Source organism: Dermacentor albipictus, chromosome 5 (assembly GCF_038994185.2).
Source record: "Dermacentor albipictus isolate Rhodes 1998 colony chromosome 5, USDA_Dalb.pri_finalv2, whole genome shotgun sequence".
Taxonomy (NCBI): domain Eukaryota; kingdom Metazoa; phylum Arthropoda; class Arachnida; order Ixodida; family Ixodidae; genus Dermacentor; species Dermacentor albipictus.
This window is the reverse complement of record NC_091825.1, coordinates 69,231,516-69,244,905: the sequence shown is the minus strand read 5'-3', so window position 1 is coordinate 69,244,905 and position 13,390 is coordinate 69,231,516.

The window sequence follows — 13,390 nt, the reverse complement described above, 5'->3', positions numbered from 1 at the left end:
CAACCACACCATGCCTCGCCATGCGCCGAGGAGAGGCCACGTCTAAAATAGCATATGGCCGTACCGGGCTACTTACGGAGGTCAAGATGAAGCTTCGTTGTTACTAGAGGATTGTGAGGAGCGCTGTTTATCTCAACATTGGATATTTTGCAACGCCGAAGTCTTTATAGAATCCGCTGAATGAGTACCGACAAATGGTCTAACCACAAGTGTAGCGTGTTAACTACTTTGGGGATCGAATGTATACAACACATCATATTTATCAGTAGATTTCGGGTTCAGTGCAGGACGATGGATTCTCCCGAATACACCCAGTCCGGCGCCAGTGAAACCTGTCCTGTGCCACTCCTAAGCTGATGATTCCAGCCCATCCTCTGACGCACTCGGCTGTGCCTCCTTTCTTGTGACACTCATTCACTTTCTCTAAAGTGCCACCATTTATGCGTTTCAAGAAACACGACGTGTGCAAGGGCGCGTCTTCCTCATAACTTAGAAATGAAATGTTATCCCCTTGTCGTTTGCATTAATTCCATCCCTCTAAGCGAGATACTTTGCTCCCTGCCAAATTTCTTTGCTGTCCTTCTTTCGGTATCATAAGAGTAAAAGTGGAACATATTAATTGCATATACAGGTATTTCTTTATGAGCACATTGGTAAAGTTCTGGTACACGAGTTGTGAATACCGGCCATATGCACTCCAACCCGTCATTTTTTTTTCAGCAACTTTCATCCTGACAAGGATTTCACGGAGATTTTATGGAGGTATAGCAACATTTATTTTGTACTTGAGGGTTCTATGTTCTTAGAACTCTGCTATGTCAAAGAGAAGCATGATGGCACAGAATGTCTTTATGTCCTCGTCCCGTCCGAAAGAGTTGCATACGGCGCTATTGGCCATTCCAATGAGGAATGAAGCGTTCGTGGATAAAAAGAAGCAAAGGCAAGGAGGTTAACCGAGATCTCGCCTGGTTGTCTACACTACCTTACACGTGAGGAAAGGGAAATGGCAAGCAAAGGTAAGAAGGAGATAAACAGAAGGAAAGTCATTGTTCAATCACCTGTAGACGGATGTTCACTCACGATGAATGTTCATTCACAAATGCTTGTCCAGTCTGAGTCTCTTAAAAAAATTAAGAAACTTCAGTAGCGCTTAGTGGCCTTGTGCCAGTGGTAAGGATCCCAATCATGCCAGAAGTACAGATACAGATAACATAGAGGTACTGCGAACCGCTAAGGCCTACAAAAAGTTATACCCACGACCATAACAAAATCGGTTTCATGCTTGAGACAATGGAACAGAACACAGTAGAGAAGCACATGCTATCGAGCTGTCAGGTATGGTAAAAAGAAAATGTGGTTTATTGATTGTTGCCCAGAAGAAAAAATAATCAAGTTTGTGCATTTGCCCGGCCCGATTGGGTCAAGTGGAATCCTCGGAACATTCACTCTAAGGTCGACTTTTTGGTGCTAAATTCGGGACGGTTGCCTACACTACAAATTATTGCAAATCGAACGGCTCATCACAAATCAAGTGCTACTCGTGTTTTTGCTTTCCTGGAAAGTTCCGCTCTCCCTGAAAACCAGTGTATTCTTTTCCGCGTTGCTTAGGGTAGAAGAAGGAGGAGAAAATTACCAGGTGTTGAAAAGGAAAAGAGGGAAAATTGCCTCAAAAGTCACATCTCAAGGGCGTCGGGAAAGAAAGCTCAAGCTTCGCCGTCTGAGCTGGCATGTTACTACTCTTGTCTTGATGGTTTCTTTTTGTCAAGCGGTCCAGGTGCAAATTCCCACAGTATACAATTACTCACGTGCCACGTCGCTCCAATCACTGATCAGCGCCGCATTTTTGCTTTTGGCCAACCAAACGTTATCTCGCACACGTATAGCTACACATTCAGCTGACTGATTTTGCAGGGTTCCATGGCACAGGCAACGCGAACCTAGCTTTGCACGAAAGCCTGGCCACTAAACTATAAGGTCAATCAGTATATCTGCTCTGAGAGCACTTGTACGCACGGATTTATTCTGCGTTTTATAAGGCGCTCCCTCTTTGTATTTCTATCCTGCTTCCTGAGCCTACTTTCGCTGAAGTGGCCAAACTTGCGTACAGGAGAGATGACAAGCTCACTTTTCATAGGAGTATTTTTCGAGGGTGCACATGTATATGATACAGCGTTGGAAACTAGCCACCGATACTAGATCACATCGTTGTCCAAAGACGCTGCCGAATATGAAGTAACGAAGGAATAACCTTGTGCCTATACATTAACTCTTTGGGCGCTTTCGGTTGATGCAGTCAGTGCACGGACACTACGAACATTGTCGGTCAGAGCTGCGTTGGCAGCTCTGATAAAAATAACGCGGCAATACAGCTGAAAACGGAGCATCGCTGCCTGCTCCAGGGCATGCCCTTTGAATTATGCCACCGCGACTTACGAAGCCGTATTAAGGTGCTCTGCCCCGTCTGGCGTAATGTGTCCCTTCACGGTGTGCTGATGCCGAAGCCCTTCAATCCAATGTACAAAGAGTGGTAGCGGGAACACTTTCTCTCTTTTCTTTCTATTTTTTTTTGTTTTCAGCGCAGTGATTCTTTTTTTCGTTACTTCTGCTTTGAAAGTCTAAAACGGATATTCAGCTATTGACTAAGAAAGCAACGACTAGTTTCTGCATGCCAATCCAATGTGTAGCTTTGTTCTCGAACGACTACTATCCGCTATACCTCAGTACACAAGCACTAAAAGTTCGTAAGAATCCCACTCACTTGCTTGACTCGTAACCCTAATATATGATCTTCTGAGGTCTAATAACCATAAATTTCACTCGTTTTCACTATACTAGAGACTGAGTGCTGCCTATAGACTACTCCCGTTGCAAAACATTTCCACAATAAAGCGTACAACTCGGCCCCAGACGCTCGAAAGCTCATTTATTTTTCACTTGATCAGCCTATGCTTCCGCCTCAAGCTTGAATATTCGAATCGAAACAACCAGAAACCTTTTCTATCATAGCACTTCCTTGGGCCACTAAAGACTATCTCTGCACTGGCAGGATCAAGTTCCCAGGTAAATTTATGAAAAAGAGCCGCAGTTTCGCCCAAAAGGCGAAACATCGATTGCGATAGCGAATTAGTAGACAGCTATACGAAGTAAGGGTAGTAGTTCTATCGGCCGTATTAACTTGTAAACATGGGCACACTAATTAAATTAACAAGCATGGTTGACCAAATCTGACTCGGTATCATAACCGCAGAAACTCGCTGTCAAAACGCTGGCGTGGGAAATGCGGCAGCAGCAGCAAGCAAAGCGACACTCGAGCTGTCTGTCACTTCAACGAAAACTGAGCGCCGATAATACACATCACGCACGAAGCTAGCCGCCGTCGACCCGCCTAGACTCTGCCCATAACTCAGATCGCTCTCAAAATACGTCCGGGAGAAGGATTCCGGCTGCCACATGGGCAGTTGCAGCCGCATAGAACGCCGCCCCCCCCCCTTCTCTCCCCGCTCCGGTGCCTCGCAACGTTGGGTGCCTCGCGCACGGCGGGAGGCAGCGCACTTCCTGCCCGCTTGCGCATCTTTCGCGCGGGCGAGGTTGAACCGCGATCGTCGGCTCCCCTCACATACCTTCAGTTGCACATACCGCGTAGGGCGCGCGGTGACGGTGTTATCGCCCTTGGACTTCATACGCAACCTCACGGCGACGGCGACGGCGGAAATGTGCTTGGAGTGTCCATATAATTGCTATAGCAATAAAAGCAGAATGAACACCTAACAGAGTTCAGCGATTCCTTGGGCGTTGCAATCTGACTGCAACAGGTTCTAGCAGAAATAACGTGCTCAAGAAATTCTTCTTTGCGATGCGCACAACGATGTTCCCTTCGGCTACACTACTAAATGTTGTGACCTCCGAAATACGTGAAGGGTCACCATCAGTCTCAGTCTGTGCGATCCCCAAAACTTTGCAGCAAAAATTACAAATCGTGAAAGCTGCTTTACAAGCACACATTACAATTTGGCATTGAATTACCGCACTGGCAATTACCACATTGACAAGACCCCAAGTGAACATGAACGCAGGGACACCAGTTAGAATGCAGTGGTGGGGGCGGGACTGTTTTGTCTTAAGCGCATACACCTAAATTTGACTACGTTCAGTGTTTAGCGGACATTTGCATAGCATGAGTTTTTCTTTCTTTCTTAATTCGAATGCTTGCCCTTAGGCATAATACAAGGCATGTTAAAAGTACACGAATAGATTTGACTCGTGCCAAAAATCTAAAAATGAGCGATGATATGGTCCATGAACCCAGCGTTCAAGGTCGGGTGGGCGGCTAGGCAGAAAGGCCTTTTGCCCGGAGGTGGCGGAGACGGCTTAGATGAAGTTCTGGGCACGCCCATAGTAGGTATGTCACTGTCACAATTTGGATTTTTCTGTAACAAAATGGGCACGGGAGTCCGTAAGGACCACGGTAATGTTGTGGCCAGAGAGCGGTCACAGACGGGTGAGGGTGACCCCGACACGTAGCTTCCTTAAAGGGACAATAAAGCGAAACAATCAATCAGTTTAGAATAATGAAGCATTGTTTGAGAAGCCTGCAGGCAGTCACTTAAAAAAAAATAGTTGGATTATTAGATGAGAAAATGAAGGTCCAAGTATCAGTATTTGAATTTCGCGCCGAAACCACAATGCCGGTACGTCAGCGTGACGTCAGGGATTCCAAAGTATGTTTTCGCATTTGGGCCGCGTTGGCTGACTAAAGGTTCCCGAAACTTGCCATGTTTAATACTTGGTTCCTTCAGAGCACAATATAGTCAATCTGTACCACCATATATAATTATTAGGCCCTAGAAGATGCCATTAAAATCCAAGACGTCACAGCCCCCAGGTGCGGGAACTCAAGTAAGCGTCGCCACTCATATATTGTTTTTGCGCTTTTTCTGGCTTACCAAACGTCTTATTGTTGTAAGAGTGGTGTTTTTCGTGTTGTAGAACGGTAATTTACTGATGCACAAGAAATAATTTTTCACTTTAGTGTCCCTTTAACGTAACGTCGTCTCGGTGGGTTAACCCACCAGAGACGCCCACTGGACGCGATACGCACCCACTGGACGCGTATCAGGATTTTCGTAGTGGCAGCAAGGCGGTGTATGCTATCTGAGAGTAGCGTGGATCGAGATACCCTACGTATGTCGTGAATGGCTTGAGTCGAGTCCATGCGAATGATGAGCTGCGAATATCGAGCAGCTTGAACAGAAGGGAGCTTGCCGTCTGGTATGGCGGCAAGCTCGGCAAGATAGGCTGGTGGTGTAGGACCGGCAACATACGATATATGTTGCCTGCCGATATATGTCGCCTGCCTCTGGTATCAATGAGCACACGAGAGCTGTGTGAATCATGCTGGCATTAACACTGGCATCAGCGTATGCTACTGTGTCGCATGGTCTTGATTATCATCGGCGCGACGAAGACGGGAAACTTGGGCCTGGCGAGGAACCGAGCTATACAGACGACCAAGAGGCTTATTGTTACTCAATTGTACCCTGTTCCACGGAGCTACATCGGGTCTCGTAGCTGCTGGATCGCCTATTTCATGTCTCACGTACCGGGCCATTGAAGCAGCCGAGCAGAAATTTGATGATTTAGGGGGCGCGCGCATCGACGTTGGTGCACGAGTTCGTTGATAGCGTTGAGCTGGGACTCGGCCTGTAGGGTTGGCAACGGAATGAGACGTGGTCGCCCCGTTATGGCCCGCATGGCTTCGTCAATAATGGCCTCAAGGCGAACCCGTTCTGCATTCGTGAGGTGGTGAAGCTGGGCTCCGTATACGAGTCGTGGTTGCAGTACCGAACGGACAAGAAGGCGAGTCATGTTGGTGCTCGCTCCGCCAGATTTCTTCGCAATCCGACGTATCAACTGTATCATTACTGTGGGCTGTTGCTTTGCATTCTTGACCCATGGACCCCCAGATCCGGAGGAATCCATTTCAAGGCCGTGTAGTTGCTGCAGATCCAGACTTAACTAAATAGGCCGGAGTTCCAGCAGACGGCGCCCATAGTTGTTCACTACTAGCATGTACGTCGTTTTGTCCTTGGAAATTTCAAGCCCTATCTGAGCACTCCAGTTGCGCGTCACGTTTAGGGCCTCTTGGAGCGCTTGTTATTGGTAGCAGATTTCAGGATGAACTGATCAAACAGTGATGTCATCTGCATACATTATGTACTGCGCATTATGTATCATCGCTAGCTTCCAAAGTAGTGGAAGGAGAGCAATGCTGAAAAGCCCTCGTGTGGGCACATATCCTTGGGAACAGCCCGATGTGCGACGAACTGACCTGCTGCTTGGCCAGCCAGGCGAATCGAGAAGGTGCGAGCGCGCAGGAAGGCTTCGACGAATGTGCAGACACGGTTAGCAACTTAAGCCAATGAATAATTCCAACTGCTTCGTGACTCACAGGGTCATACGCCCTACGAATGTCCATTCCCAGAATGGTTCAAATTCTTCGGGAGTGGCCTCCAATGAGAACCATACAAGAAAGGTACGCAAGGCCATCCTCTGCGCCCAGATGAGCAGGGAAGCCGATTTGACCAGGATGATACCAGGAGTATCGCCCGAGCCACCATTTAATACGTGTCGCGAGCATAAGCTCCACCAGCTTGCCTAAAGTTTAACTTTGCGCTATTAAGCGCATAGGAGCGATGTCGTCTTGGATTTTTCCGGGTTTGGGCATAGGGACCACTTCTGCATGTCACCAAGAATCAGGAATCACTCCTGTATCCCAAGCTTCGTTTATGGCCCCCAACAGCAAATCGAGAACCTTGCCTTCCGTGTTTTTATAAACTTCATACGGTAAGCTATCCCGTCCTGGTGCCTTGCATGGCTTCGACAGGCCTATTGCCGCTGCAAATTCTGCCATGGTGAAGACAGCTTGTATGACCTCGATGTCGGAGAGCGTAGGCGGCATTCCTGCGTCCGTTTTGAACAACCGTTTTGCCGTTTGAACAAAAGCCGTTTTGAACAACGAAAGGAAGCTGTGCTGGGCACAAACCAGAAAAAAATGTGTGGGCGACAGTTTCCGCGAATGCCATTGGTATCTGGCCCGATGCTAACAGGGCGCAGGTTGCGGGTTCTGTAGGGCACCGACCACGTTCCATCACTCAGAAAGTGCGCCAACTTGAAGCATTGGACGACGAAGGACCGAGAGAACAGCACCAGTCGATCCAGCGGCCACGTTCTAAGCGGTGTTCATGGCACCGAGCTACTGCAGTAAGGCGTTGGGCCTCTAACCGAAGGGCATTTGATGCAGGATCACGTTCGGATGCGAGTTCTGCTTGGCGGCGCGATTCCCAGAGACGCAGACGTTGCAAATCTAGAGCGGTTCGCAATTCATACACCCAAGACGTACATGCTGCCTCAACTAATGCCGCACTAAAGCAATGGGACGAGTCCCGCACGGAGTTGGATACAGTGCTTTCTGATACCGCCCTGTACTGATCCCAGTCCCCCACTCGACATAGTAGGTGGAGGCGGCCTGTTCCTCCCGAAGAAAAGTGAAGGTGAGTCATATGATGGTCGTTACCGCAGCAGTCGGGTTCACATGACCACGAGATGGTCGTCCTTCCTAGCCACCAAGTCCGGTGCGTTTGGCGGCGCACGAGAGTAGCCACGCCAATGGGTAGGCACTAACGCATTATTAAGAAGCGTGAATTGGGCGACCATAAATGTGCCCAGAACACACAAACCACGTGCATTGCAAATGGCTTAATCCCATGTAGTGTGGGGCACGCTACAATGTCCTGCTACCATACTTGGAAATCAGGGTGTTTCTGTCGTAGGTGCGTCAACCAACCGAGACACAACCGAGCCGCACGACCGCTGTAGGGGCAGGCATAGTATGAAACGATGATAACGTCTATGCGCTCGAGACGAACCAATACGGCCACGACTACTTGCCATAAAATGCACCAACGTGAAAGATCAACACGGGTCTGATGAAGAATGGATCTTAGATAAGCTGAAACCTTTCCTGGAAAGACATCGGGCGTAGCACTCCTACAGTACAACATTGAAGGAGATGAGTATGCCACAAATCCAGAAATGGGTGGCAGGTTGTTGGATTCTTCAAGCAGTGGAGCCCAAACATGCAGCTTCCCATATCTGAGACGCTGGTGCAGCTCTTCGACCTTCCCAGCGATGAGCGGCTGTTCCACTGTAAAATTCCTTCTGGCCCACTTGAAGACGCAGCATCCATCACAGGTTAAGGTTCGCTAGTCGAACCGAGGTGAGATGCTGGAACTGTTGCACTACGAAGCACAAGAGTTCTTGGGGTGAGAGAGGTTTAGACATAGATGCCGGGTTAACCGTATGAGCAGGAATAGACGTTGACGACGAATGCGACGACCGCGCTCCTTCATGACAAAGCCGGATCTCTGTACGTCGTTCCTAGAGGCTTTATATTTCCTTTTCAAGGGCGGCTAGTCGAGCGTTGATTTTGAACTCTTCGTTCGCCAAGGGAAGCCGCATGTCTTCTATCAATTGTGACTCCCGATTGGGTCGTGAAGTGGACGAACTAACAGCTGCGCTAAGTGTAGGAGTGGCAGCATCACTTGTCGCTGTACTTGCTATTGTCACCTGGCTAGCGCCCTCTTCCAGCGAGGCCAGAACGGCGTAACGGTTGTACACAGGGACTTGTTTCATTGATGAATCTCGAGTGTTCTTTGCTGGTTATCGAGAACGGCGTTGTCGAGCTTTCTTGGCGGTCTTCAACGTCGTAGGGCACGTCTTGGAAGTGATGTCATGATAGTTTGTTTCACATAGGCTGCATCTAAACGATGCTTATGGTTCAGGCTTCATGGTGTCGTCCTTGAATGGGTAGGGGCTGGATGACTTTGTGTCCCTGTTTAAAGCAAAAGTAGCAGTACATAAATGATGGCTTGAACGGACGCGGGCGCAGTACGCAGCCGTATTACAGTACACGTTTAGGTGGGGAATTAGGACCTTGAAGCGTGATTAGGCATGTACGACCGCTGCCTATAGGTAGCGAACAGCCACGACCTTGTGTGTGGGACACGATAGTTCCTGCAAGAGCCTTTCGGGTTGTTCGTCATGTTGAACGCCATTAACCACATAGCGCCTTAAAATCATTACCGCTAGCGAGGTACGCCTGAACTGGAACGACACGTTCTTCTGAGACTTGTATCTGTTGCAATTCTTCGAGCTTATAAACTAGTGCCATAGCCGACACCCACACTGAGACCGTATTGGTAGGCTTGTGTAGAGGGATACCTGGAAATGGGTAAGTCTCGAGGCAGGCGTCCTTGAATGGTACGGTTGGGCAGAGTGGACATGTCATATCTAGCGCGAGGCTTGATAACCACTTTGTACCACGATGGTGTTGGCAATGCCTCATAACGTCTCAATGCCTCAATGCCTCATAACGTCGAGCGTACCGGAATCTTGGAAAAACGCTAACATAATCCTAATCCATAAGAAAGGGGACGCCAAAGACTTGAAAAATTATAGACCGATCAGCTTACTGTCCGTTGCCTACAAACTATTTACTAAGGTAATCGCAAATAGAATCAGGAACACCTTAGACTTCTGTCAAGCAAAGGACCAGGCAGGATTCCGTAAAGGCTACTCAACAATAGATCATATTCACACTATCCATCAGGTGATAGAGAAATGTGCGGAATACAACCAACCCTTATATATAGCTTTCATTGATTACGAGAAAGCATTTGATTCTGTCGAAACCTCAGCAGTCATGGAGGCATTACGGAATCAGGGTGTAGACGAGCCATATGTAAAAATACTGAAAAATATCTATAGCGGCTCCACAGCCACCGTAGTCCTCCATAAAGAAAGCAACAAAATCCCAATAAAGAAAGGCGTCAGGCAGGGAGATACGATCGCTCCAATGCTATTCACAGCGTGTTTACAGGAGGTATTCAGAGACCTGGATTGGGAAGAAATGGGGATAAAAGTTAATGGAGAATACCTTAGTAACTTGCGATTCGCTGATGATATTGCCTTGCTTAGTAACTCAGGGGACCAACTGCAATGCATGCTCACTGACCTGGAGAGGCAAAGCAGAAGAGTGGGTCTAAAAATTAATCTGCAGAAAACTAAAGTAATGTTTAACAGTCTCGGAAGAGAACAGCAGTTTACAATAGGCAGCGAGGCTCTGGAAGTCGTAAGGGAATACATCTACTTAGGGCAGGTAGTGACTGCGGATCCGGATAATGAGAAAGAAATAATCAGAAGAATAAGAATGGGCTGGGGTGCGTTTGGCAGGCATTCTCAGATCATGAACAGCAGGTTGCCATTATCCCTCAAAAGAAAAGTGTTTAATAGCTGTGTCTTACCAGTACTCACCTACGGGGCAGAAACCTGGAGGCTTACGAAAAGGGTTCTACTCAAATTGAGGACGACGCAACGAGCTATGGAAAGAAGAATGATAGGTGTAACGTTAAGGGATAAGAAAAGAGCAGATTGGGTGAGGGAACAAACGCGAGTTAATGACATCTTAGTTGAAATCAAGAAAAATAAATGGGCATGGGCAGGACATGTAATGAGGAGGGAAGATAACCGATGGTCATTAAGGGTTACGGACTGGATTCCAAGGGAAGGGAAGCGTAGCAGGGGACGGCAGAAAGTTAGGTGGGCGGATGAGATTAAGAAATTTGCAGGGCCGGCATGGCCACAATTAGTACATGACCGGGGTTGTTGGAGAAAAAATTGGAGGACGCTTAAGCTTCACATTCAAGAGTGGGACGCGACAGCGTTCCCGTCGACCCGCCAAGGGGTATAAGACAATGCGCTACGGCACAGCGATCACTTACGATGCGCCCCGCATCGGACTTAGCGCCCACCTATCACGCGGTGAGCGTCGAGCAACGCAGCGTTCGGCGCGGCAACGAAACGTGCGCCTGAGCGAACGGAACGATCCAAAGAACTCGGTGTCTCGGAGGGGAAACGATCTACGCCAGCCAAACGTCGTGATCGGCACGGGCAGAGAGATAGATAGTAATCTAAACCGGGAGCACGGCGAAGCGTCGTCAGGGGAGAGGGAGTCCCGCGACGCGCCTGGCAGTGGTCCCAATGCGGGCGCGGCGCGCCTCCTGTCGGGGCAGCGCCGTACATTGAGAGGAGGGAGTCTTCTGTGTTTGCCGCAAGATGGCTCTGCGTGTGCGGAAAGCGCAGAAGAAATGCAGCGGAAATTCACTTCGCAACTCGTGTAATTGCGACTTCTGTACGTTACATGTTCATAATTACCGATATACACCGCATTATAACTTTCCACGGCTCGTTTCGAAGGCAACACCGCATTCACTAGAGGCGCGTTTGCACCGCTTGGAAGCATCGAGCTCGTGGCTGAGTGGTAGCGTCTCCGTCTCACACTCCGGAGACCCTGGTTCGATTCCCACCGGGCCAATCTTGGAAGTTGCTTTTTATTTATGAAGCGCCTGCCGTGATTTATCGCTCACGGTCAACGCCGCAAACGCCGACGCCGACACCGACGCCGACGACACCGGCTTTTCTGCGACACGAGCTCCTTAACGCTATCGCGTTAATATGGGAGAGGCCTTTGCCCTGCAGTGGGCGTAACCAGGCTGATGATGATGGTGTTGGCGACACCAGAGACGTATGTGTCGGTCGTGCGGTTAGGCCTTGTGATGAGCGAGGCCTTTTTGGCGCTGCTGGAGCTACATTTTCATCCGTTGGAAGGCCAGTAGCTTCCGTCGTTCTCTTGGCCGAGGTGTGCGCCAGATAGCAGGGCTGTTGTGCTCCATGCTAGTTGTATCCATCCTCAGGGTACCGCCTTCGCACGTTGCACTCGTCCCCGAGAAGGAGACGCTCCTGGCTTGGATGGTAGTTGCATCGGTTATGTTGCGCTCTCTTGGATGCTCCGTGCCGGATGCACAGCAGCTTGGATGCTCCGTGCCGACGCAGCAAGTGCCGCGGGGCACTCGCACTCGCGAAGCCGCACAAGAACTTGGGCTGGACGACGCCGCAAGGAGGGTGTAGATGCCGACGGATCTTGTAAATAGGCGCCAGTAATGATTATGAACTACCAAAGCGGTCCATAAGCAACAGGGTTCCAGTAGCGGGGAAAACCAGCAAACGGGGTGAAAATCCGCAGCTACGGAAAAACACGTCTGAGCAGAAGGAGCACTCGAAACGCCCTCCGTAGCATGAGCTGAAATGCAGAATTTGAAAAGGAGAATTAAGGCCAACTGCAACACACTTCTGGACTGCGTAAAGCGGATAGCTTCAGATAGTATAGATATAGATAAGCCTCAGCGCAATCTTGTACATTTGAAATACGTGTGAATGCGTCGCAGAAAGCTCGCAAAAGTAGGCGCTTTTCATACAGAACGAAACAATATAACGTCGCCATTACCGCTTACTAGAAGACCTACACGGCTCAGAACGCGTGCCTTCTCGACTTCACCACCGGCATTAGGCATCGCCCATGGCTGCTAGCGTGCGCAGTGAGATTTCACAGGCGGCGTGCTAGGTAGCGCAAACCGTTGAGTTACATAATGGGTGCCAAGGGAAGGGAAGCGCATTCGAGAACGGTAGAGAAATAGGTGGCGTTATGAACTTCCCTTTCCCATTCCCCCGGTGTAGGGTAGCCAACCGGACGTTATTCTGGTTAACCTCCCTGCCTTCTACCTTTCCCTCCTCCTAGAAAATTTACGAGCGTAAGTTGGAATCAGCTAGCGCAAGAAAGGGGTAATTGGAAATCGCTGGGAGAGGCCTTCGTGCTGCATTGTACATAAAATTACTTTGATGATGCTGATGATGGTAGAAGAAACTTGAGAATAATGCTACTCTTAGATACACGTATAGATCTTTAGATAGGTATTGGAGAAACTGTGAGCAGTATGTAGTATATTATTAGTAATTTAAACACTGAAAATGGTATTAATACTATGGCGGGTTTCATGAACCTGACTGAGGTTCTGACCTTGATGAATCACAATATATTACAGAAAAAAACTATAGAATTATGTTGTCCGTGGCGGCATATTTAAACCTTATAAATAAGCATTTGAGAAACCGTGAACAGAATGCAGTTAATAATAGCATACCGTCTTCCAGGCTAATGACTAACATTGGAATGCCTCATGGTTCAACGTAGGGCTACTTCACAAAACATTGCTTCTCATATGCAGACCAGGCGAATATTTTCTTAACAGCCGGAACGGCAATGGAAACTGAGTTGCTCTTGAAAAAACACTAACAATTCCGAAACGCTCTAATAACACTAAACACGCTACCAGTTGTATTACTAAGCAATTTACTACTAATACCGTCATTAGTCGCACATTTTAACTTCGTCTGATGATTAGCCCGAACTTGACCGTAATATTAAATAAATATAAAC